The 27,776-nt window shown below is 37.3% G+C and overlaps 1 pseudogene; it reads left to right on the top strand.

The window, feature by feature from the left end:
• Positions 1–27,256, top strand: part of LOC131483861 (small ribosomal subunit protein eS6-like) — a 45,372-nt pseudogene extending 18,116 nt beyond the window's left edge.
• The last annotated feature ends 520 nt before the right edge of the window (positions 27,257–27,776 follow it).

The following is a 27,776-nucleotide window of genomic DNA, read 5'->3' as shown; positions in this document are numbered from 1 at the left end:
TTGGTATCAGGGTAATGTTGACCTTATGGAATGAATTTGAAAGTTTTCCTTCATTTTCTATTTTTTAGAATAGTTTGAGAAGAATACATATTAACTCTTCTTTAAATGTTTGGTAAAATTTGCCATTGAATCCATCTGGCCCTGCACTTCTGTCTGTTGGGAGATTTTTGATTACTGATTCAATTTATTTGCTGGTTATTAGTCTGTTCAAGTTTTCTACTTCTTCTTGTTTCAGCTTTGGTAGTTTATATGTTTCTAGGAATTTATCCATTTCTTCCAGGTGTCCAATTGGTTGGCATATAATTTTTCATAATATTTTCTTATAATTGTTTGTATGTCTGTGATGTTGGTTATTCTCTTCTCTCATTTGTGACTTTATTTATTTGGGTCCTTTCTCTTCTTTTTGATAAGTCTGGCTAGAGGTTTATCAAGTTTATTTTTACAAAGAACCAGCTCCTGGTTTCATTGATCTGTTCTGTTGTGGGTTTGTTGTTGTTGTTGTTGTTGTTGTTGTTGTTGTTGTTGCTGTTTGGGTTTTTTTTGTTGTTGTTGTTCTCTAGGTCATTTATTTCTGCTCTAATCTTTGTTATTTCATTCTTCTGCTGGCTTTAGATTCCATTTGTTGTTCTTTTTCTAGCTCCTTTATGTGGAATGCTATATTGTTTTCTTGAGATATTTTTGCTTCTTTAGGTAGACCTGTATTGCTATATGCTTCCCTGTTAGGGCTGCTTTTGCTGTATCCCAAAGTTTTTGAACCACTATGTTTCATTTCCATTTGTTTCCATGTATTTTTTTCCTTTATTTCCCTGTTGACCCTTTTATTATTTAGCTGAATAATCTATGTATGGGTGGGTAAAAAAAAACCAATGAGATTTGACCAAAAAATACAAAAAACAAACAGACAATAAAAAAACTTTGAAGGAAAGAATAATTATCAAGAACTGTAAGACCAATACTTCCCAGAGCTCATACACGGGAAAGAAGTACCTAGGCCCCTTCCAATCAGAGTGGAGACACATTTTGAAAAGAGGAGAGAGGCCTTAGAAGTAGATTGATTGTTTTACAGAAAAGGTTTAATACTCTTTAAAGGAAAATAATATTCAGCACTTGACAATGTAAAATTCAAAATATCCTGGTTCCAATAAAAATTAGGTACAAAAAGAAAGAGGAATATGTGGGTAATAACCAGGGAAATATCAATCAATAGGAATAGAAATAATAGAGATGGCAAAATCAGCAGATAAAGTCATTAAAACAATTGTTGTAAATATGGTCTATAGGCTCAAGCAGGTAGAGCAACACAGAAGCCTAATGAGGAGAAAAGTGGAAGATATAAAACAGAAAACCAAATAAAATTCCTAGAGATAAACAATAATATATCTGAAATGGAAAGGGGATTAATAGCAGATTAGTTATTGTGGAGAAAAGATCTAAGAACCTGAAGAAATGGCAATAGAATCTATACAAAATAGAGTATACAGAGGGGAAAAAAAAGAGAGAAAAACAAAGGAAGTAATAACGACCAGTGAGAAAATATCAGTGATCTAATATGCGTGCAGTTGGAGTCCCAGAAGAAGTAGGGGGGTAAAGTTTTTTTTTTTTTTTTTTTTAAATTTTTTTTTCAACATTTTTTATTTATTTTTGGGACAGAGAGAGACAGAGCATGAACGGGGGAGGGGCAGAGAGAGAGGGAGACACAGAATCGGAAACAGGCTCCAGGCTCCGAGCCATCAGCCCAGAGCCTGACGCGGGGCTCGAACTCACGGACCGCGAGATCGTGACCTGGCTGAAGTCGGACGCTTAACCGACTGCGCCACCCAGGCGCCCCAGTTTTTTTTTTTTAATGACTGAAATATTTATAAATCTGGTGAAAACCATAACTTCACACACACACACACACACACACACACACACACACACACACTCATACGACTGCACTAAGGATTATAATAGTAAAATTTCTGAAAACCAGAAAAGAAGAGAAAATTCTAAAAAGCAGCCAGAGGTAAAACACATATTGCATACTCTGAAACAGACCAAGAGTAGAATTTAGAATTTAGAATTTAGGTTGGAAACAGTACAAGTCAAAGACAGTGGAACTTCATTTTTAATATGCCAAAAGAAAAAAAAAAACCCTGTCAACATACAAGTATTTATTCTGTTAAAATATACTTTAAAATAGAGGAGAGATTTTCAGATTTCTGCTCAGGAATTTAGAATACTGAAAGAACATTGCCCCCACACTTACAAGAATAAAGAAAAAACAAGCTTTAAGTTCATGACTTTTCCTGAACCCCTGACAGCTAAGGTGCCAGGGCAAGAAACATGTTTAAACTATAAGGAGAGATAGCTGCCTGCAGGGAGATATAGGACGCAAACCCTTGCTTAAATGGGTCCACATTTGTAAGAATTTTGCTGGAATAATTAATAAACTGGTGGGGGTCAGTTGGGGGCTGGTGAGAGTATATGGAGACCCCGGAGGTCACAGATGTATAGGAGGAGTTTGTTCCTACTTGCCATCATTTTCTACATAAATTCTACCAGGTACTCACATAAAAAGTGATGAGAGTCCCAAGAAAGGACTTGGGAGAGGAAGAGCAGCTACTGCAGGAGGCCATGAACTTCAACCCAGGACATTCTCTCTTACCTTTGTTACAAAACAAAACTTCTGTAGGACACAAGGGCAATCCTAGGGTACTGGTGAATAACTCTTGCACTGGGTAAGAGAACAGAAAAATACTCTCCACCTGGGAGAGGGACAGGTATTCAGGGTCCTCAGAAGAAAGCTTAGCCACAGAAGAAAGGCTAAGAGCATTTTTGCTCACAATAGCAGAGATGTATTGACCATTGTAATGAATCAATATTGATGGTATAATTTTAGGGGCATCCTTGAGGATATTCCTAATACATGTCATAACCTGTCTGCAACATAATCTTAGTAAGACAAAAGATAGGGAATAGATAGCAACCAAAGCATGAGGCTCCTTTAAAAATCTGCAAATGTGGGGGCACCTGAGTGGCTCCACCAGTTAAGCCTCCAACTCTTGATCTAGGCTCAGGTCATGACCTCACAGTTCGTGAGCTTGAGCCCCCGCATCCCAAGAGCCTGCTTAGATTCTGTCTCTCCTTCTTTTTGCCCCTCACCTGCTTGTGCTTTCTCTCTCTCTCTCAAAATAAATAAATAAATTGTAAAAAATCTGCAAATGTTATGAGTATGTTCTGGTTATTCCTTTTTTTTCTCAAGATGGGCAGAGGAATTTCCTTGCTGGAGAGCTATGGCTATATGGTAGGAAAAAATGATTTGATTTTATACTCCCAATTTTAGAATCTCAAATTCTCTCTTCAGTAACGAAGGTGTACATTTCACTAATACTGTTTTTAAAAGAAACCTCTAAACCTTTACCATTTACTCAGAAGTAGCAGTATCCTTATCATCCATAAGCTTCAGGGTGAAAAGTGAACAGAAATAATAAATTCTGTAAATTGTATTTATCTCCTGTTCATCCATAGTTGCTAGTTTTCAAGTTTATTTCTCTTAGACTTATCCATTTAGTCATGTTAGCACTCTAGAATTCTTTGTGCAACATCTCTCCCTTTGGTTATGTATTATTATTGTGCTAGAGATATGTCATCAAGTGATATGATAAAGTACTCAATAAATAAAAGCATTTGTCATTCCCTCTCTGTCTCTCTCTCACTTTCTCTCTGTCTCTAACCAGAATTAGCAGAGCTCTCAGAAACCCTCAAACTTCCATAACCTGAAGTATTGCCATTTTTCCTGATGGAAATAAGATCTATGCATAGATCTGGGATCCACAGATTATTTCCTTGTGAGTTAATAACAGACTGTCTCTGTGTTTGGAAATGTTACTTCCATGCTTAGATTCATCTGTATTACAATTGGTTAAAATAAATTGCTGCAGGAGACTACTATGATACCAACAAGTACAAGCTGATATTTTCAAAACACTCACCTAACCAGCCAGTGCACGATGAGAATCCTAGAGTTTGGATATGCTGGGAAAGACATCATGTAAATACTACATTTGAGACACAATAGAAAAGAACTTACATTGTTAACAACAAAAAGCAGTAAAATTGCAAAGCAATGATCCTCGGATGCATTATTCCCAAATAAAAAGAAATACATCACTTTCTCCTGGCTAATAGATGTTCATTCTATTAAGAGACTTCAGATAAGGATTCTTAGGAATTCTCTAGGAACTAACAACTGTACAAGCTGTACTGCAGCTTCCACACAAGGTGACAGAACAAAAGTGGATCCCTTTGGCACAAAATGCTAGAGAAAGATTACACAAAGATTATCGTAAGCAACTCAGCTCTCATCTTAGCTTTCATGACACACATAGCTGCAAGTGAAGGGGTTGGGAAAAAATATTCCGTGTGAGTGATAACCAAAAGACAATAAGATTATTGTAATCTTTCTCTAGCATTAAAGAAACTTTACTACCTCTTTTTTCCCTTTTCTTTACCATTAACTTATTATACTTTGATACCCTTTATATCTGACTTGCCTTCCTCTCATTCCTTTTAACGAACTCCAGAATTATTTTATTTCTCAGCTAAAACCACTTGTTTAATCTTTAAAAAAATGAAATTCCTTATTATGCCTTATCTTCTGCCTGGCTTGGTTCGCTTTCTCCTTCACCCACCAAACTTCAATCACACTGGCCTCCTTTCACTTCCTCATTCTTGGAGATTTTTTCTTACCTGAGGACCTTTGTGTGTACTTTTGCTGAAATGTTATCCTGCTTGCTGGTGTGATAATCATAATTAAGAGACCAGTGATGCCTCTTGTTGAAATGTTACCCTGCTAGGGGCGCCTGGGTGGCGCAGTCAGTTAAGCGTCCGACTTCAGCCAGGTCACGATCTCGCGGTCCATGAGTTCGAGCCCCGCATCAGGCTCTGGGCTGATGGCTCGGAGCCTGGAGCCTGTTTCCGATTCTGTGTCTCCCTCTCTCTCTGCCCCTCCCCCGTTCATGCTCTGTCTCTCTCTGTCCCAAAAATAAATAAAAAAACGTTGAAAAAAAAAATTAAAAAAAAAAAAAAAAGAAATGTTACCCTGCTCTATTACACAGGCCTCAGTAAGCACTTTTGTTTTAGGGGTATTGACTTGTATTAGTCAGGGTTCCCCAGAGAAACAGAGCCAATAGTATATCAGAAGATGTTAATACTGTAATGGTGGTGCACAAGTCAATTTCAAATCCATTGTAAAAATTAAAAAAACAGAAACATTAGAAATAACCCTAACTACAGTTGTAATGGATACACAATATAAAAAAATGTAAATTGTGACACTGATAACATAAAGCATGTATGTGAGAAGTAAAAGTATAGGTTTGTATATCATCAAAGTTCAAATGCTAGCTTAAAAGTAAAATGTAACTACAAAATATTTTATGTAAGACTCACGGTAAACTCACATTAAAACCTGTAGCAGATACCCAAAATATAAAGAGGATATCACAGGCACATCCCTGTAGAAAAATCACCAAATCACAAAAAGATAGCAAGAGAGGGGGAAAAAAAATAAAAGGAACTAAAAACAGTGAGAAAACAGTTAACAAAATGACAGCAATAAATCTTCACCTATCAATAATTACTTTAAATATAAATAGACTAAACCCCGATCAAAAGACATAGAGTGCCACATGGATTTAAAAAAAAAAAAAAAAAAAAAAAAAAAAAAAAAAAAGGGGCGCCTGGGTGGCGCAGTCGGTTAAGCGTCCGACTTCAGCCAGGTCACGATCTCGCGGTCCGTGAGTTCGAGCCCCGCGTCAGGCTCTGGGCTGATGGCTCGGAGCCTGGAGCCTGTTTCCGATTCTGTGTCTCCCTCTCTCTCTGCCCCTCCCCCGTTCATGCTCTGTCTCTCTCTGTCCCAAAAATAAATAAAAAATGTTGAAAAAAAAAAAAATTAAAAAAAAAAAAAAAAAAAAAAAAAGAACCAACTATATGCTCACTATAAGAGACTCAGCTCTCACCTCAGTGTTCATGACACACATAGACTGAAAACAAAGGGGTTAGGAAAAATTATTCCATGTGAGTGATAACCAAAAGACAAAGTGTATTAGACAAAAGAGACTAAGTAAAAAATTGTCACAAGCGTTAAAGGGGTCAGTTCAATAGTACATTATAACAATCATAAGGATATATGCACCCAACACTGGAGCCCCTACGTATATAATGCAAATACTAATAGATCTGAAGGGAGAAATAAACATCAATACAATAATAAGAGACTAACACCCCAATTTCAACATTGAATAGATCATCTAGACAGAAAATCAGTGAAGAAATAGATTTCAAGAACACTGTAGTCTAAATGGACCTAGGAGCCATATGTAGAATATTCTATCCAAAAGCAACAAAATACACATTTCTCAGGTGGACATGGAACATTCACCAGGATAGATCATATGTTAGGACACACAAAAAGAGGTAATAAAATTAAGACAATTGAAATATAAAGTATCTTTTCTAACCAAAATGGTATGAAACTAAAAATCAACAGTAGGTGGACAATTGGGTAATTCACAAATACGTGGAAATTAAACAAAATACTCCTGGACAACCAGTTGATAGAGAAGAAATCAAAAGAGAAATCAAAAAAAATATCTTGAGATGAACAAAAAATGGAAATATAACATAACAAAACTTATGGGATATAACAAAGGCAGTTAAAAAAGGAAGGTTCACAGTAATAAAACAATTTCTACATCAAGAAAAAAAGAGATCTCAAATAACCTACTTTATACCTCAAGAAAGTAGAAAAAGTAGGATGAATTAAGACCAAATTTAGCAGAAGGAAGGAAATAATACAAATTACAACTGAAATAAATGAAATAGAGACTACAAAAACAATAGAAAAGATCAACAAAAGTAAGAGCTGCTGTTTGAAAAGATAAATAAAACTCTGTGGTTATACCAATAGCAAAATGCTAATTGGAACATATATCCTCATGTAGGAATAAGGTTTTAACCTTAGAATTCTAAAATGAATAAAATGAATTTGGCAAAGCACCAAGAGAAGTTGTTAGCTGAGGAAGGCATTAGGTTGGATATAATGCCAATCAGGCGTAACATTACAGTGTTTTGAGATGTTAGTTCTTGTTATCTACAATGAATTTTTACTTTCATCTGATCTCTGATCACATGTTCAGTTTTCCCAGTGCATGCAGGAATACTTGACCTGCATAATGTCCATTGTTTACTACTAATCAAAATGTCTGCTCACAATACCTTTCTGCTCTTCTCAGATAATAAATGCCTGGGAATGAAGGCCCAATTAAATCCCCTTAAGGCCAAAGCATAGCTAAATGTACCTAGGCAGGGCCTAATTTCATGCTTTCTTGGATTTCATCTCCAGATGAAGGCAAACCTTGGTTCATTACACCACCCTGGTAGGAAAGGAGGAAGGCAGTACAGCAAGAAATAAATAATGTCTGGTCTTTTTCCTTCTGCATTTCTCAAAGATTTCCCCCGCAATGATGTAGGTGCCTTGTGTTCATTTTATTACTCATTAATTTGTTTGATTAATATATTTATTATGTGCCTAGCAAATGCCAGACATTGCATACTAAGTACTGGAGATTCAGTGGTGATCAAAACCATGGTCTCTGTCCTTCTGGGGCACAGAGACAACAGAAGGAGAAAGACATAATCAAATAATAACACAGATATATACGAATCACAATTGTGAGAGTGCTCAGAAAGACTCCCCACCTTCTCATACTTCTTAGCACAAACCCCAATCCTTTTCTGAAGTGAAGAATTTGTTAGAAATAATAGAGGATGTGGGGGTGGAGATAGGGTAGGTTCAGCCACTATGTGCAGATACATGTTGGGAACAGAGGAAGTAGAGGGAACAGATGATGATAATAAAGAACTATGCCTTTGATATAAGGAGTCAAGTGGTTCATTAAAGATTGGCAGAATTTGTATTTTCAATGTGATTAATAAGTTAGTGAATTGATTAAAAAAATCAATTTGGCAAATGATATCATTGCCAGATGAATCTATACAGCAAGTTCAGGACAGTGGGATGTGGAGCTTTGAAGAGCTGGGAAATGGTAAATGAATTTTTGGAGCCAGGTCTGGCACTTTGTAATTTGAGACATCATGGTGTTTCCGAAGGAGACTAGTCAACCTTCTGTGTGAGAATAAATGACGTTTCTAGCCAACCTCCAACAGGGTGGCCTCTCGTTATCATCACAGAGAGAACAGATTGTCTGTTTAGAAAAGAAACCTTGGCCGAAGAGGATTTCATTAAGAGGAGCCTTGGGGTAAAATTGTGCCAACAGTTTAATAAAAACAAACTTACTTGGTGGGAAGTGGGGGAGAGGGGAGAATGGACTCAGTTGTTCTTACTCTTAATTCATGCCCTTATTTTAAATTAACTAGTTGAAATGCCTATTAAAATTTTATGGACTTGCACTCCTTTCAAAATCCTTGGACTAATTTTTTTATTATACTATTTTCCATTCAGTAAAAGAACACAATAGGATCTCAGAAGGCATTTGTTGATAGATGCAAGTATTATATTTGTGTTTCAAATTATTACTGCTGTTGTTATTTTTTCATTTTTTTCAAATAAACAGGAGGCTGTAGCAGAATCACATTGTAAAATACATAATTCATGCATTAAGAATACAGGATGAAAAGGATTGCAGAGCATTAAAGATGAAAGTCTGAGGAGAAAATTTGAATATATATTTGGATTCAGTAATGAATGACTTATAAATGGTATTTGCAACTTAGTTTTTCTTTTCTAAAAAATGAAAATACAAATATTTATCCATACTGTGGCAAAAACAATTCAGATTTAAGTTACCCACATATATACTAGGCTGTTACTAGAAAGTTCTCATACATAAGCTATAAATATCCACTGAAGTCACAGTGTTCTTTGATACTATAAATAAAATTTATAATCCCCATCTCACATTCCTTGAGAAGCCCTATATCCTCTATGGCATTTCAGTGAATCCTAAAGCCTTCCCTTTTCTTGGCCACCTCTTGTGTTTTCTCTTCCATGGATTTTTTTTTGTCTCATTTCAACTTCCCATGCTGCTGCTGTTCTGCCTTATTCATATTAACCCAGATGTGGAATATATAGGTGTATATGTGTGTGTGTGTGTGTGTGTGTGTGTGTATACATATGTATATGTATATATGTATATACATATATATGTGTGTGTGTATATATATATATGTGTGTATATATATGTATATATATATATGTATGTATATATATGTGTATATATATATATATATATATATATATATATATACACACATGTATGTATATGTATACACATTCCAGAACTCAAAGAATACATGAAATTTTGCATATGGAAACTCCAACTCCATTTTTCAGGTTGCTCTCCTTAGCTCCTTCCTTTCACACACCTTTGGTCCATTAGCAAATCCTATGAGCTCTATTTTCTGAATATGTTTGAACTGTGTCCATTTCCAAACATTGCTTCTGCCACTCTGTTCCAAGACCTCTTGCTGGGCTTCCTGCCTTTGTTTTCAGTCTATTCTCAACCAGCAGCCAGATTGATCCTGTCGAAACATAACCTGTCGCTTTTCTGCTCAAAATTCTCCAATGGCTTTTAGCTCACTAAGCACAGAAGCCAACAGCCACTAAACCCCTATGTGATCAGATTCCCGGTTACTTCTTTGACAGTTTCTGAATCCTCATCCCATCATTTGCCAACCCCAGCTTCACTGGCCTATATGTTGTTTCTTGAAGATCCCAAGTACATTCCCCGCCCCCCCCCCTTAGACTTTGCATGTGCTGTTTTCTATGCCCAAAATGCTCTTCCCTCTAGTTCCTTGATAGCCAGCTTCCTCATTCCTTTAAAAGAAGTATATCTCTTAGAGTGCCTAGGTGGCTCAGTTGGTTGAGCACCCAACTTCGGCTCAGGTCATGATCTCACAGTTTGTGAGTTCGAGCCCCGCATTGGTCTCTGTGCTGACAGCTCAGAGTCTGGAGCCTGCTTCATATTCTGTGACTCCCTCTCTCTCTGCCCCTCTCCCACTCGCTCTGTCTCTCTCTCAAAAATAAATAAAAACATTAAAAATTAAAAAAAAAAGAAGTTTATCTCTACAGTTAGGCCTTTCCTCCTGACATTAAATAAAATGTAGCACCCTCACATGCCAGAACATTTTCAGTGCCCAATGTGTCTCTTCTTTCTCTTTCTTCCTCATCCCATTTCCATTATCATCCCCTAATTTGTCAGAACAGCAAAATATCTCTGACTTACACTGTTTTTGCAAATCATGCTTTGAGATCTGAACTTTTTTGTATATGCAGCTTGCCAAGAAATTTAGCTAAACAAGAGATTACCTGATTAGAAGAAGACAAAACTTTAACTTGAAGTCAATTGTGATTTTCAGCCCTGACTAATACAGTAGTATTTTTTTCAAGAATGGAAGTAAAATCTAGTAATTAAATTAATAATAATTAAATTTAATATATCGATGATCGTAAGTAACAAAATAATAATACCTTAGTTACTAACAAATTAAATGTAATTAGTAATTGAATTATTTGTAAAATTAAAATTACAATATGTGTAAATAGACTTTAGCCAGTTAAAAGACATGAAATTTTCAGATTGGACATAAAAAAAAAATCCTGATCTATCTTGTCTATAAAAGACACAGTTTTAAAAAATGGGGGTGGGGCCTGGGTGGCTCAGTCAGTTGAGTGTCCAACTTTGGCTCAGGTAATGACCTCATGGTTCTTGAGTGCAAGCCCCACATCAGGCTTTGCCATGGCAGGAGGCTGCTTAGGATTCTCTGTCTCCCTCTCTCTGCCCCTCCCCTACTCACACTCCTCTCTCAAAGATAAATAAATAAACATTTTTTTAATAGAAAAAAAACTTGGGAAAGTCTGAAAGAATAGAAAATGATATACATGGTAAATATTAGCCAGAAGAAATCTGGGGTGGCTATATTAGTTCTAAGACAAGATAGGCATCAAAAAGGTCACTACATAATAAAAGATTCAATTCACTAAGTAGTTATAGGTCTATAATAGTTTTACCTAAAATCCTTGAGGTAAATGTGTTTCAAAATTTAGCAGTTATAGTTTTATGTGTGGTTCAAATTCCAAACTTGGTGATTAATGGAACCAGCCGTAGTTACTAGGCTTTAATAGAACTGATAAATGAGGGAAAGAAAGGACAAAGGCAAAGGGATTAGCTAAAAATAAAATGGATTAACTAAAAAGGTTAGAAGAGATCTCTCCATCTCAGAAAGAAAAAGGAATGGGGCAAACAGATCACATGAATGTTCCACAGGAACTTCAAAGGAAGCCTCTAAACATGTATGTCCTAGGCTCTCCTGGAAATAGCTTAGTAATGTGTGTAAGTCACACCTCCACTTCTTTGTTTTTCTACTTTTGTTATTAGCTTATTTGACATCAGATGGAGAAATGAGTTCATTATGCTCCTTGGTTTATGGCACGTATTAATCTTTAGGTGGGGAAAGTACCCTCTCTTGCCTGATTGCTTGATTTTCTTTCATCTCCATTCTTCATGCTTAATCTTCTCACCACCATGGACAATCATCTTAATTTCTTAAATATTCATCTTCTTATGTGATTATGTTATTGGAAAATGACTGCTGCTACTTTATGTTCATGTATCTTTAATTTACTTAAATGATACTATTATACTTCTCCTTCTGTTTCTTAGAAACAGAAACAGACATTTAACAGGGATGAGATAACAAGTAGCCCCCAAGGAAGAAAATAATCCTGGAGGGAATTGTCATTTGATTAATTTACTTCCCCTGTTGTCTGACTAAACTTCTCACAATTGAATCCTTTGTTTCCAATAGAAAAGAAAATTTCACTTTTATTTAAATTTGCTTAATAAGTTTCTCTTTCTTGCTGCAAAAGTAGATGCCAAACAAGGAAAGAGAGTATGATTAATTTTGTTATCTTTTATTCTGAGTACATATGCACTGTGGTTATTAAAGTGATAGATGAAAATTGGCTCCCTCTTTCCACAGTGAATATATAAGACATAATTAATAGAAAGCACACTAAGACAATAACACATTGTTAACTGTGAGCTACTTGGTCTGGTAGACCCTGAGATACTTCGATAAACAAACATTTCCCTGGAGTAAAGATATAATTGAATCTTCAATATACCGAAGGACTAAACAGGTTAGTCTTCTCTGGGGAAATCTCAGATGAGGGAACAATGGCTAACTCCCCATCTACATTCAAAAACTATTTCCTGGGGCGCCTGGGTGGCGCAGTCGGTTAAGCGTCCGACTTCAGCCAGGTCACGATCTCGCGGTCCGTGAGTTCGAGCCCTGCGTCAGGCTCTGGGCTGATGGCTCGGAGCCTGGAACCTGTTTCCGATTCTGTGTCTCCCTCTCTCTCTGCCCCTCCCCCGTTCATGCTCTGTCTCTCTCTGTCCCAAAAATAAATAAAAAACGTTGAAAAAAAATTAAAAAAAAAACAAACAAAAAAACTATTTCCTTATGAAAAGTACATATTTGCCGGCATGAAGGACCTTGGAGAAAATACCACATGCACAAATATCCCTTTTGTAGAATAGTTTTTGTAACTATAAAGTAATATGTATTCATTTTGGATACATTAGGGAGGCAGTATGTTGGAATTAGGAAATTTTAGAGAATGATGAATATTTGAAATATTTCTTTTAAGCAATCACAGAAGCACCTTCTTAGGGACACATAAACATACTGTTAAGCAATACTAAAGGCAAAGCTGAGCTTAAATGGGAATCAGATCATTTGTAGCATTTCCAGTCTTGATCTTTCTCCAATATTGTTTGGAAGCCTGGGCAGAGGAAGACAGAGGAAGGCTTGAAGGGTGGGATCCAGCTAGGAGGCAAAGGCCCTCAGGGCACTGGCACTAGACTGGTTGGAGTGGTGGGTTGTGTGGTCCAGATTAGATAGAATAAGGGGCAGAGACCTAAGTGTTGAGAAGACAATAGAGAAATGAAGATCATAGGACTTGTTGGAGTCAAATTGGAATAAGAAAGTGATATGACCATAAATATGGTCATTTTTCACTTTTCAAATATAAAATGGATGTTAGTGATGACAAGAGTGTGTCTATGAGCATAAGCTACTATGGTAAAGTGGAGGTGAATGCTTTTGGAGTCACAGAACTATGAACTTAGAGTATGGATAGATAATTAACCACTAGACTACCAATAGAATTTGAGAACAGAAATGAACAACATTAATTGAGATTCCAAAGTCATTGATGAATAGATGAAAATAGTTTTGGTGGTGGGCTTGTAAATGATAGCAATATTGAAGGATGCAGGAAGTATGACTACATGACCTAAATGTAAAAGAAGTCATATTATTTATACTACAATAGAAGAGTAATGGTTTCTTGCCAGTATTAGGAATTGAGAATAGAGCCCTATTTACCTTGTGCATTTACCTTTGGTAAATCCTTTGGCCCTGCCATCACATCTTGTGCAAAAGTTTAGACAGAAAACGAGTTCTTTAAGTCCTTTGGAAGCCAGTTTTTCTTTTCATAATCTCAGTAATGAATCATATTAATGATTCCTTGCATGTCTGTTGCTTCTTCGATTACACCACTAGAATCCAACTAATTGTAAGTCCTGAATACACACCAGCTTTGCCTATCACTGGCTTCCAAAGCAAAAACCATTGTCATGCTTTACAGAAACTCATTGTTCTCTTTTGCCTTTACAGGCTACCTTAAATAACCCCTAGCCTCACTGGACAGTGAGATGAATTAAAGAAGATTAATAGTTTTATTATTTTTATTTAGTTTTTAAAGTCTATTTTTGAGAGAGAGAGAATAAGTGGGGGCAGTGCAGAGAGAGAGAGGGGGAGACGCAGAATCTGAAGCAGGCTCCAGGCTCTGAGCTGTCACTGCAGAACCTGATGCAGGGCTTGAACTCGCAAACTGTGAGGTCATGACGCGAGCCTAAGTCAGACACTTAACCGACTGAGCCACCTAGGCACACTAGAATTAAAGGAGATTAAATACTGCTTATATCCACAAAGCTCTATTGGTATGTGCCCTCACCGGTTTATATTCATACTGCACCAACTTGGCTTTCTCCATCTATGAGTAGAAATAAAAGACAACAGAAATAATGTTTTGAGGCAGCTTGGAACTTTTGCAACTCTGTATTATACATGAAAATGACAGAGAAAGCAAATATAGTTACTTGAATTGTGAATAACTTGTTCTGCAAGTGTTTCACAAGACAATCAATCATTTCCAATAAATTTTAACTTGATAAACCAGTGATGTCTTGCAATACAAGTAGTATGTGACAATATGACACTGAATGTTGTGTGATCACAACTGAGCCAATGGTTCTTCTCTCTCTCCCTCTTTCTCTCTCCCTCTTTCTCTCTCTCTCTCTTTCGCTGCATAGTTGTGGGTGATCTTCTCCCATGCTTGGATACTTGGTCTCGGGCCACGGTGTTGGGCAGAAATCAGTGATTTTTCAGAATGTTGAAAGGTGCCCACAACTGGCACTAGTGTATTTTTTGTCACTTCAAGGCACCTATGGACAGTCTTTGCTTTTCCATACAAGAGTAAGTTTAGGAATGCTTTGCTTCATTCTAGGTCATTGGATAGTTTCCTTGTTAAAGTTGTAGAAGAAAAAGATTACATTGAGCCAATAGATAGCAGTGATTTCATTAGTGATAGTGGAAATTGTCCTACACAATAACTTTCCTCTCTCTTTTCTCCCTCACACCAGCCACGAAGGTTTTCAAAGGTAAATGCAGGTTAATTTATTTTTCTTTATGTTTTGTATTTTCTTTATTATTTTGTATTATATTACAGAATTATAATCATTTTTATATAAATACTATTGGGTTGTGGAACGAATCATCGGAGTTTCCATTATTTCTTGTGGGGAATTCACTTTGATATACAAGTGCTTTGGATTACAAGCATGTTTCCAGAATGAATTATGCTCACAAACCAAGCTTTTACTATATTGTCCTCCAGGGTGTGGTGGCTGCCAGGTGCAGGCACTTATGTGATTTCTGGCCTCTTTCTGTCTCTTTCTCCAATTCTCTTTCTCACTCTCCTCCCTCTCCCTGCTCCCTGCGCGCGCATGCGCACACACACACACACACACAAACACACACACACACACGAATATATCCCAGGCTCTGACACTCACACATAATGTATACACATAGTAGAGATCAGGTATCCCAAATTCTGACTTTAAGGGCCAGAATGGTAGCATACATCATGGAGAATCCAAGTTGGATATAGGGAGTAGATAAGCACATAACAGAACAAGAGAATGTGATCCTATCCGACGACATGCACATTCAAAACTTTTAAATTCTGTTGCCTGAAGATAAATATCTGCCCTGTATAGTTGGCTGTCAGACGTCAGTTTTCAGTCTCACTAAATATGGAAAATTATAAAGAAATTGTCCACTAGATCCCTTCCTTTATCAGATACATATTTTCTCAGTTTGCTTTTAAATGTCATAATTGCCACAAATATTTGATAATCACTCATTATCTAAGTATGAATAAAGTAAATCAACTATGCAATGGAAATTCACAAACAGGGGCGCCTGGGTGGCGCAGTCGGTTAAGCGTCCGACTTCAGCCAGGTCACGATCTCGCGGTCCGTGAGTTCGAGCCCCACGTCAGGCTCTGGGCTGGGCTGATGGCCCAGAGCCTGGAGCCCGTTTCCAATTCTGTGTCTCCCTATCTCTCTGACCCTTCCCCGTTCATGCTATGTCTCTCTCTGTCCCAAAAATAAATTAAAAAGTTGAAAAAAAAATTAAAAAAAAAAAAAAGAAATTCACAAACAGAAACCCAACTTAAAAATCATAGACCAGTGCTTTTCAAAGCGTGGTCTTCAAATTGTGCTAGTTCCTAACCATCAGTCAAAGGTTTGGAAAAGAGTGGCAGTTTTCAAAGGAAAAAAAATATTATAGATATTGTATTCACACACATGTCACAAACTTGAAATATATAACAGTAATTATGCCTTTTTGGAAGCCCTTTATATGTGATTTTCATGAATAAAGATTATTTATGCACAATAAAGCAAGTACAGTTTGAATCTTCAGTGTCTTATAATGAATACTATATACAAGTGTGTCCTTGTATAAAAATACAACTGTGTATTTTTTTTTAAATTTTTTTCAACGTTTTTTATTTATTTTTGGGACAGAGAGAGACAGAGCATGAACGGGGGAGGGGCAGAGAGAGAGGGAGACACAGAATCGGAAACAGGCTCCAGGCTCCGAGCCATCAGCCCAGAGCCTGACGCGGGGCTCGAACTCACAGACTGCGAGATCGTGACCTGGCTGAAGTCGGACAACCGACTGCGCCACCCAGGCGCCCCCACAACTGTGTATTTTTATCTCACTTGCCTATTTTGTAGTATTTTGTTAAATTTGATTTTTTTCTTATAATTAAATGTTGTGTTATATCCTCAATGGAGATAATAGATTAATGGCTTGAGAGTTGCTCATAGAAATAAAAATGTTAAAATAACAACATAAATAGACAAATTGTATATTAGGATATTGACTCTGCTATTTTAAATGAAAACAAATGGCATTGACTTACATAGAGTTAAAAGGGTTTTTTTCCTCTTTTCTGTAAAATTCTTACCTGGTCGAACATTCCAGGAAGGTATGAAAGCTCTGCCTGTGAGGTCATCTGAGGGCCCATGTTCTCTCTGGAGAGCTTCCCCATTTCATAGGTTGTCATCCTCATCATTATGGTGAAAAGTGACTTATCACCATAATGTCTCAATTCTGGCTCCCAGAGTGTGATAGAGGAGGTGGGCGGGGCATGGGAGGAAAGAGAGTAACTTCATTTAAAGGACACGTCCCCCCAAATTATACATTATACTTGCTCATGTGCCATTAGGCAGAAATTAGTTACCTGACTATATCTATTTGCAAGTAAGGCCAGAAAAAATGGGTAACCATGTGCTCTGACAGAAACAAAAATTAATGTCAGAAGCAATATTAAACAGCCCTGTTAAAAATAAAAAAATATGAGTTTGTATGTACAAGCACAAGCAAGTCTGGGATTGTGAGGGATTGTTACAAACAGCTGGAAAAGTAAAAGTTGAATATAATAAAGATGACAATGTATTAAACCTAGATTGTATTAGACTAATTATCCTTTTGCCTTAGTCTCTAAAAAGCTGAAAAATATAACATTTTGTCTACAATAATTAGAATTGAAGGCTTTCTATCAATTTAAAAATAAGTGTAGTTACTACTTTGATAAACAATTGACTTTTTAAGGAAAAATTCAATTACCAATTTTTACTATAAATTGAATGAATTTTGAGTGAAGCAACACAAACTGGAGGCATCATTCAAAATCGTACTTTTAGGGGCGCCTGGGTGGCGCAGTCGGTTAAGCGTCCGACTTCAGCCAGGTCACGATCTCGCGGTCCGTGAGTTCGAGCCCCGCGTCAGGCTCTGGGCCGATGGCTCGGAGCCTGGAGCCTGTTTCCAATTCTGTGTCTCCCTCTCTCTCTGCCCCTCCCCCGTTCATGCTCTGTCTCTCTCTGTCCCAAAAATAAAAATAAAAAATGTTGAAAAAAAAAAATTCAAAATCGTACTTTTATAGCAAAAATGACCCAATTATACTCTTGGAGAGAAGCTTGAAAACTAGTCTAAAAATTATAAATAACAATAGCCAAGGCAAAGCAAAACAAACCACACACAAAATACGTTTATTAAATAATAGAACAGCATCTCAGTATTGTGAGTCATTCAACATGGATCATCAAATTATTTCATGATTTACCAGCAGATAATTTAATTTGTAGATGGGAAATCCTTAATATGTAAAGTTTATATAATATACATGTGGTATGTACATGAGAGTTAAGTCCATGATATTTTTTTTTCCTGTTTATTAGTAATATCCCTTGGTAGAAAAGTTAATTTTTTTCATTTAGTCAATGGTTACTTTGTGAGTCATGACGTAGAGTGAATTGAGATCACACATAATCACCATTATTTATTTGAGTGCAAGAAAAATGTTACTCATAAGGTTGAATTCCCATGCCATTCCACACTTTATTTGTCCAAAGTGGACAAAATGACTCAATATGCCTCTTAATATTGGTCCATGGGAAAATTTTGATGGCCTTAAATGAAGGTTGCTTGCTTGAGAGAACAATTGGTTTGGCTTCTAGCAAGACCATGGTCAAAGTAACTTCCAGCTTACTCTAAATTTTCAGCCTGGGATTTTGGATCACATCAGGAAGAAATCTGTGCTGTAAAGTCAGATGACGACTAATCTGTTTCAGCAGTTTTTCTTTTGCCTCTGTTAAGCTTAAGGTTCAAGAGGGTTGCTTTACCCAGCAGTCTCTTAAGAGACTGTGGGTGGGGGTATTCCTTATTGATTTTCCCTTACAAAATGGGCTCTTTAGGTTTCCAGGTTTTTAGGGGGAGCACCTTCTTTTGGGCTCTAGACTGATATTTTTCTCCGGTTTCCAGGAGGATATAAAAAGTAAAATTCAAATTAGCTTATTTCTTCAAAAGCTCTCACTGTGAAACTGGCAGACAAATTCCATTAACTGTGTAGTATACAGCCTAAATAAGTAGCTAAAAAGAAATTCAAATCACCATATTAAATGGTGAGATGGCAAAACCAAGTTAGATAGCCTTTATTTAACAAGAGCTGGAAAAGCTGAAACCAGAAAATGTAGCTAGCAAATACAGCTATCAAAACTGACATTCCCCTCTGTAAAACATAAAATAATCTTTACCTTTGGTGTCAGAACCTATGTTATAATATGGTTTGAGGCTCTGAGATCTTTGGTAATCTAGAAGGCTATAGAATCAATTATTTTCTAAAGTTCAGAATATACATTACACATGATTTGTAGAATGTACCAACATATATTGTAGATGTACTCCAATTGGGCAGTTACAATTGGAGAAAAAGAGTGGAGGAGCTAGGGCACTGTTAACTCCTGATTATTTTTGCTTTTCTTTTATTTTTTTAAGTTTATTTACTTATTGTTTAATTTACACATAAGTTAGTTAGCATACAGTGCAACAATGATTTCAGGAGTACATTCTTTAATGTCCCTTTCCCATTGGCCCATACCCCTTCCCCAACCCCTCCAGCAACCCTCTGTTTGTTCTCTATACTTCAAAGTCTCTAATGTTTTGTCCCCCTCCCTGTTTTTATTTTATTTTTGCTTCCCTTCCCTTATGTTCACCTGTTGAGTATCTTAAATTCCTCATTTGAGGGAAGTCATATGATATTTGTCTTTCTCTGACTAATTTTGCTTAGCATAATTTCCTCCAGTTCCATGCACGTAGTTACAAATGGCAAGATTTCATTCTTTTTGATTGCCAAGTAATACTCCAGTGTGTGTGTATGTACACACACACACACACACACCACACCTTCTTTATTCATTCATCTGTTGATGGACATTTGGGCTCTCTCCATACTTTGGCTATTGTCGATAGTGCTGCTATAAACATTGGGGTGCATGTGCCCGTTCGAAATAGCACACCTGTATCCCTTGGGTAAATACCTAGTAGTGCAATTGCTGGGTCATAGGGTAGATCTACTTTTAATATTTGAGGAACATGCATACGGTTTTGCAGAGTGGCTGCACCAGTTTGCATTCCCACCAGCAATACAAAAGTGATCCTCTTTCTCTGCATCCTCACCAACATCTGTGATTGCCTGAGTTGTTAATGTTAGCCATTCTGACAGAGGTGAGGTGGTATCTCCTTGTGGTTTTGATTTGTATTTCCCTGATGATGAGTGATGAGCATTTTTTCATGTGTCAGTTGGCTATCTGGATATCTTCCTTGGAGAAGTGTCTATTCATGTCTTTTGCCCATTTCTTCACTGGATTATTTGTTCTTTGGGTGTTGAGTTTGATAAGTTCTTTATAAATTTTGGATACTAACCCTTTGCATGATATGTCGTTTGCAAATAGCTTCTCCCATTCTTTCGGTTGCCTTTTAATTTTGCTGATTGTTTCCTTCACTGTGCAGAAGATTTTTATTTTGATGAGGTTCAAATAGTTTGTTTTTCTTTTGTTTCCCTTGCCTCCAGAGACGTGTTGAGTAAGAAGTGGCTGTGCCCAAGATCAAAGAGGTTTTTCCCTGCTTTTCCTCGAGGATTTTGATGGCTTCCTGTCTTACCTTTAGGTCTTCCATCCATTTTGAGTTTATTTTTGTGTATGGTGTAAGAAAGTGGTCCAGGTTCATTCTTCTGCATGTCACTGTCCAAGTTCCCAGCACCACTTGCTAAAGAGACTGTCTTTATTCCTTTGGATATTCTTTCCTGCTTTGGCAAAATTAGTTGGCCATACATTTGTGGGTCCATTTCAGGGTTCTCTATTCTGTCCCATTGATCTGAGTGTCTGTTTTTGTTCCAGTACCATACTGTCTTGATGATTACAGGTTTGTAATACGTCTTGATGTCCGGGATTGTGATGCCTCCTGCTTTGGTTTTCTTTTTCAAGATTGCTTTGGCAATTTGGGGTCTTTTCTGATTCCATCCAAATTTTAGGACTGTTTGTTCTAGCTCTGTGAAGAATGCTTGTGTTATTTTGATAGGGATTGCATTGAATATGTAGATTGCTTTGGGTCGTATCGACATTTTAACAATGTTTGTTCTTCCAATACAAGAGGATGGAATGTTTTTCCATTTCTTCATGTCTTCTTCAATTTCTTTCATAAGGTTTCTATAGTTTTTAGTGTATAGATTTTTCACCTCTTTGGTTAGGTTTATTCCTAGGTATTTTATTGGTTTGGGTGCAATTGTAAATGGGATTGATTCCTTGATTTCTCTTTCTGTTGCTTCATTGTTGGTGTATAGGAATGCAACTGATTTCTGCACATCAATTTTATATCTTGCAACTTTGCTGAATTTATGGATCCGTTCTGGCAGTTTTTGGTGGAGTCCTTTGTTTTCTATATAGAGTATCATGTCATCTGCAAAGAATGAAAGCTTGACTTCCTCCTGGCTGATTTGGATGGATTGGTCTGTTCAAATTTTCTATTTCTTCCTGTTTCAGTTTTGGTAGTTTATATGTTTCTAGGAATTTGTCCATTTCTTCCAGATTGCCCATTTATTGGCATATAATTGCTCATAATATTCTCTTATTATTGGTTGTATTTCTGCAGTGTTAGTTGTGATCTCTCCTCTTTCATTCTTGATTTTATTTACTTGGGTCCTTTCATTTTTCTTTTTGTTCAAACTGGCTCGGGGTTTGTCAATTTTGCTAATTTTTTCCAAGAGCCAGCTCCTGGTTTCATTGATCTGTCCTACTGTTTGTTTGTTTGTTTGTTTGTTTCGATAGCATTGGTTTCTGTCTGATCTTTATTATTTCCGGTCTTCTGCTGGTTTTGGGTTTTATTTGCTGTTCCTTTTCCAGCTCTTTGAGGTGTAAATTTAGGTGGTGTGTCTGAGACCTTCATCCTTCTTTAGGAAGGCCTGGATTGCTATATACTTCCCTCTTATGACCATCTTTGCTGTGTACCAGAGGTTTTGGGCTGGTTTGTTATCATTTTCATTGGCTTCCATGTACTTTTTAATCTTCTCTTTAACTTCTTGTTTAGCCCACATTCTTTAGTAGGATTTTCCTTAGACTCCAAATATTTATCTTTCCAAAATTTTTCTTCTGGTTGATTTCGAGTTTCATAGCATTGTGGTCTAAAATTATGCACGGTATGATCTCGATCTTTTTGTATTTGTTGAGGGGCTGATTTGTGTCCTAGTATGTGATCTATTCTGGAGAAGTGCCATGTGCACTTGAGAAGAATGTGTATTCTGCTGCTTTAGGATGAAATGTTCTGAATATATCTGTTAAGTCCATCCAGCCCAGTGTGTCATTCAAAGCCATTGTTTCCCTGTTGATTTTCTGTTTAGATGATCTGTCCATTGTTGTAAGTGGCGTGTTGAAGTCCCCTACTATTATGGTGTTATTATCAATGAGTTTCTTTATGTTTGTGATTAATTGATTTATATATTTGGGTGAATTCCCGTTTGGAGCATGAAGGTTTACAATTGTTAGGTCTTCTTGGTGGAGAGACCCCTTGATTATGATATAATGCCCTTCTACATCTCTTTTTACAGTCTTTATTTTAAAATCTAGATTGTATGACATAAGTGTGGCTACTCCAGCTTTCTTTTGGCAACCATTAGCATGATAGATGGTTCTCCATCCCCTTATTTTCAATCTTTAGGTGTCGTTAGATCTAAAATGGGTCTTTGTAAACAGCATATAGATAGATCTTGTTTTCTTATCCTTTCTGTTACCCTGTGTATTTTGATTGGAGCATTTAGACCATTGACATTGAGGGTGAGTACTGAAAGATATGAATTTATTTCCATTTTGTTGCCCATAGAGTTGGGGTTTCTGATGGTGTACTCTGGTCCTTTCTAGTCTTTGTTGCTTTTGGTCTTTTTTTTTTTTTTTTTCATCTTTTCTCCCCTCAGACAATCCCCCTTAAAATTTCTTACAGGGCTGTTTTAGTGGTCACAAACTCCTTTAATTTTTGTTGGCCTGGAAAACTTTTTGTCTCTCCTATTTTCAGTGATAGCCTTACTGGATAAAGAATTCTTGGCTGCATATGTTTCTGATTGAGCACACTGAATATATCCTGCCACTCCTTTCTGGCCTGCCAAGTTTCTGTGGATAGGTCTGCTGCAAATCTGACCTGTCTTTCCCTTGTAGGTTAGGGACTTTTTTCCCCTTGCTGCTTTCATGATTCTCTCCTTGCCTGAGTATTTTCTGAATTTGACTATGATATGCCTTGTTGATGGTCATTTTTTTATTGAAGTTAATGTGATTTCTCTGTGCTTCCTAGATTTTGATGTCTGTGTCTTTCCCCAGGTTAGGAAAGTTTTCCACTATGATATGCTCCCATAAGTTTTCTACCCTTTTTTCTCTCTCTTCCTCCTCTGGGACCCCTATGATTTCAATGTTATTCCTTTTTAATGAGTCACTGAGTTCTCTAATTCTTATTTCATGATCTTTTGCCTTAGTCCCCCTCCTTTTTTCTGCTTCATTATTCTCTGTAAGTTTGTCCTCTATATCATTCATTCACTGCTCTGCCTCATCCATCCTTGCTGTTGTGGCATCCTTTTGAGATTGCAGCTCAGGTATAGCATTTTTTATTTCATCCTGACTAGCTTTTACCTCTCGTATCTCTGCAGAAAGGGATTCTAATCTATTTTCAACCCCAGCTGGTATTCTTATTACTGTGATTCCAGTTTATGGTTCAGACATCTTGCTTGTATCTGTGTTGATTAAGTCCCTGGCTGTCATTTCTTTCTGCTCTTTCTTTTGGGGTGAATACCTTCTTTCATCATTTTGAAGGAAGAAAAGGAGTCAATAGAGTAAACACACACACACACACACACACACACACACAATTAAAAAATTAAAAACAACACAAAGAAATCATATAAAGAATGTCAGATTCTAGGTGTGTTTTGGTCTGGTTGTTGAAAGAAGCTTGATAGATTAGAGAAAAAAAGTAAAGATAATAAAAGAAATAAAGGGGGAAAAGGGGGGGAAAGGAAAACATTTGAAAATTTGAAAAAATGAATACAATAGAATAAAATTAAATGATGAAAGTAAAATAGAATTTTAAAAACTTATAAAAAAGTTAAAACTATGGTAGAAAAAATATTAAAGAAAAATCTTTTTAATAACAATGGAAAATAAAAATAATTTTTTTTCTTTTTCTGTATTTAAGAATAAGAAAAGAAAAAGAAAAAAAATTGAATGAAAGGACCAGCAAACAGAATGAAATACGATTGAAATTACATCCAGTTTCCTGTAGAAGTCAAACCATGAAGCACTTTATAGTCCATAAACTAAGTAGGCAGAGAGACTTGTCATGTTCCTCGAGCGGGACAGTTGGGCTCAGCTGGGCAAGGCTTAGTGTAATGGCTCCAATCTCCACTAGATGGCGCTGCTTAGCTTCCTGGGGTGGATTGTTGTGGCTCCTATAGGGGTGCATGTGCATGCACTGGAGGAGTGAAAATGGCGTCACCTACATACCCAGTCTCCAGTGTCAGAACTCTGTGCTCTCCCTGACCAGTAACCAAACACTCCCTTTGTCTCTGGCTTTCTTCCTCTCCCTGCTTTTACACTGTCCATGACCAATCCATCAAGTTGCCAGGTGGCACCTCCCTCCTGAGTTCTATCTTAGATGTGGCTGTGAGATGTCCCTCACTTCTGAGGGACTGGGGATTTGACCCGCTCAGACCCTCTGGGGGAGGGTGTTGCTGAGCAATGGCTGGTGCCGGCCTGCCTCCAGGAATGTTCTCGAGACTGTGCTGCTGCCAATGCCCAGAGACCCTGGCTGGGTGCCATCCCACCCTAGAAAAAGTTCATGCAATCTTGTATCAGCAGTGTTTCAGGGATTATGGTAAATCACAACACACATCTGGCGCCAGGCTTAACCTTTAACACCCTTGTTCTAACACCAGTGAATGTGGTTGTTTTCTGGGATCCACTGGAACCTTTGTGGATGGGGTGGCTGCACAGCCTCTATCAAATGTCCTCCCAGCAGGGGAACCGCCTCTCACCTTGTAGCCTGTAGACCCCTCAGACCTCACTTTCTGCTCTTGGGGATTCGCCCTTCCCACCAGAGCACCGCCAGTTATCCAGCTGCAGAGTTTCGGACTCTGCACTGTCCCTGTTTATAGAGTCTTAATGGAATTTAAACTCTCCTTTCTCCTTTATCCCTTTTTTGTTCAGACCCTTGTGACTGTTTCCACTTTTTCTTTTTCTCCCCTGCTGCTTTTGGGGGGGGTGTGTTTCCCATATTCTCCACCTGCCCCCCATCTCTGTCCTCTCTCTGCAAGCAAAACCAGCTCCCTGCTCTCCGCAGCTTCTCTCTCCCCCAGTTCACCTCTCTGTGCTGCGTACCTGCCAAGTTCTGTGGTTCAAGTTGTGCAGATTGTTGTGTTAATCCTCAAATCAGTTTTCTAGGTGTGCAAGATGGCTTAGTGTTAATCTGGTTGCATTTCAGGGATGAGAGATGCAAAAAAAACCACTTCCATGCTGTTTCTCCATCTTGGCCCCTCCCCTTATCAGATTTTTAGCTGCATTAAAATATTGGTGCCTTAACAAGGAGGACAGAATCTAAACCTTGATTTCTTTGCTTCTAGATGAAAGATAGAAGCAGACTATAATTTCCCTCTGACACATAAATCAGCTATGCTTTTCTAAAGTTCTACCTGTAAGGCTGATGGAGGCTCAGCCCTGGAAGGACAAAATTTTGACTATATCTTTGCTTTCAAAACCAAATAAGATAATGAAGTGGGCCAAAACTCTACACTCTTTGCCAGAACTTCTCACTGGATGGTCTGCATGCCAGCTACATCAGAATTAACCTAAGTGCTAAACATAGATTTCTTGGCCCTTACTACCAGATCAACTAAATCAAAATCTCTGCAGGCTTATCCGATATACATTACTATTTGAAAACCACTGCTCAATGAAAGGCAATCATTCATTAATTCACTTATGTGTTCATCTGTGCCTTCAGTTAACAGAGAATTTTGGAATGCCTCCTACACAAGGAAACTGTGCTAGTCATGGAAGAGGAAACAGAATTAAGACACAGTGACTGGCTAGTCACATTTATATTTTAACAGAAGAGATTAGAAATATATACAACTGACTATAATACTGTGAAAAGCCTAAAACACATAGGATTCTATAGATCTTATAGAGTGTTTTGACATGTGTTATTTCATTTTAATGCAATATCCTGATAGCTACTTCTAGCATTGCACTTATTAGGCTTACTTTGTCAATGTTTTTATGCCCATGAGACTGTTAATTCCCTGAGTAGGGGCCTGAACTTAGTTGCCTGGATATGTCTTAGACAAAGAATAGTAGGGCTTAGACATCCAAATTTGAAGTTTGTTAAACTGAATAAAAGGTATTATTATGCCCTATAGTACAGGCAACTTCAATATGCTGAAAAAATTCTCCAGTTCCACCACGTTCTAAAGATATTATTTTATCTCCTTATTCCTCTCATGTCCTCATATATTTTCCCAAAATTATTGTGGTATAAACTTCATTCAAATCCAATCACATTTTGACCATTTAACATATTTTATATTTTGTGTTAAGTGCTTGAGATGGTCAAATAAATGACATACTCTCTGCTTAGAAGGGTGTTGTATGCTAATGAGGGAAACAGACACATAAGTAAATTAATATTATTTAATGTGAAAAGCCCTATGATAAATTATAGTAAAAAAACACTTAAAAAACAGAAGCACTGAAAAATCATTTAAATCCATGGGGAGTGGCAGTCAAGTTATATTTCATTATTTTATTTTATTTTTATTTTAATGCACATTCAATTTATTTTTCAACATTCTTTCCAGCATCAGATACAAGTTTATATAAAAAAGATCATATTGCTCTTTTTTTGTGGTACCTCAAAGGCAGTAAGCTGCTTTAGGACGAAGCTGAACATCTCTTGCTCAGCTACTGGCTGCCAAAAGCTCATAGAAGTGGATGACGAACACAAACCTCATACCTTTTATAACAAGGGTATGGCCACAGAAGTTGCTGCTGATGCTCTGGATGAAAAATGGAAGGGTTATGTGGTCCTAATAAGTGGTGGCAATGACAAGCGAGGCTTCCCCATGAAGCAGGGTGTCTTGACCCCTGGTCATGTCCACCTGCTGCTGAGTAAGGGGCATTCCTGCTACCGACTAAGGAAGACTAGAGAAAGAAAGTGCAGATCTGTTTGGGGTAGCATTGTGGATGCCAATCTCAGAGTTCTCAATTTGGTTATTGTAAAAAAAAAAAGGGGGGGTGAAAAGGATATTCCTGGAGTCACTAATACTACTGTGTCTTGCCACCTGGGGCCCAAAAGAATGAGAGGAATCTGCAAACTTTTCTAAAGAAATGATGTCCACCAGTATGTTGTGAGAAAGCCCCTAAACTAAGAAGGCAAGAAACTAGAGCCAAAATGGCCAAGATTCAGCATCTTGTTTCTTCATGTGTCCTCTGACACAAACATCAGTGTATTGCTCTGAAGAAGCAGAATACTAAGAAAAATAAGGAAGGGGTTGCAGAATATGCTAAACTTTTTGGCAAAGAAAATGAAAGAAGCCAAGGAAAGATGCCAGGAACAGATTGTCAAGAGATGGAGGTGGTATCTGAGAGCTTCTACCTCTAAGCCTGAGTCCAGTCAAAAATGAGATTTTCTAAGAGTAACAAATAAATAAGATCAGACATCAAAAAGAAAAAAAAGACCATATTACATATGCTCTTTCAGTAGAAACATCGTTCTATAAATAGCTTTTTCTTTATTTTCTATCATCCTCTTCCATTCATTACAAGGCAACCAGTGTTAATTAAATTCCATGCTTTTGTTTTTAAGGGACAGACTCTGCAGTGGGATGGGAATGCCAGATTGAAGACTGTGTGTACTGTCAAAGCAAAAACTGCACTGGACAAAGTTAATCGGATGCTGAAAACTTTATTCAAGGCTATTGCAATAGGGGAGACAGAACATAACTAAGTTATCTCAATTCTACTGAAACAAAGTGAGTTTTCAAGAGCTGGGATTAGACTAAAGAAATCACAGGCCATCTTTGTTGGCTAATTAGCTTTACCCAAAGGAAAAGTAAACAGTCTTCATATCTTCCTGACAGGACACAGTTTTACAACTTGAAGCAAGTCATTCACTGAACTTAGGCTCCTACCACGCCCCCCCCC

Source organism: Neofelis nebulosa, chromosome 8, assembly GCF_028018385.1.
Source record: "Neofelis nebulosa isolate mNeoNeb1 chromosome 8, mNeoNeb1.pri, whole genome shotgun sequence".
Taxonomy (NCBI): domain Eukaryota; kingdom Metazoa; phylum Chordata; class Mammalia; order Carnivora; family Felidae; genus Neofelis; species Neofelis nebulosa.
The sequence above is the reverse complement of the archived record's forward strand: the minus strand, read 5'-3'. Positions and strand labels throughout refer to the sequence as shown.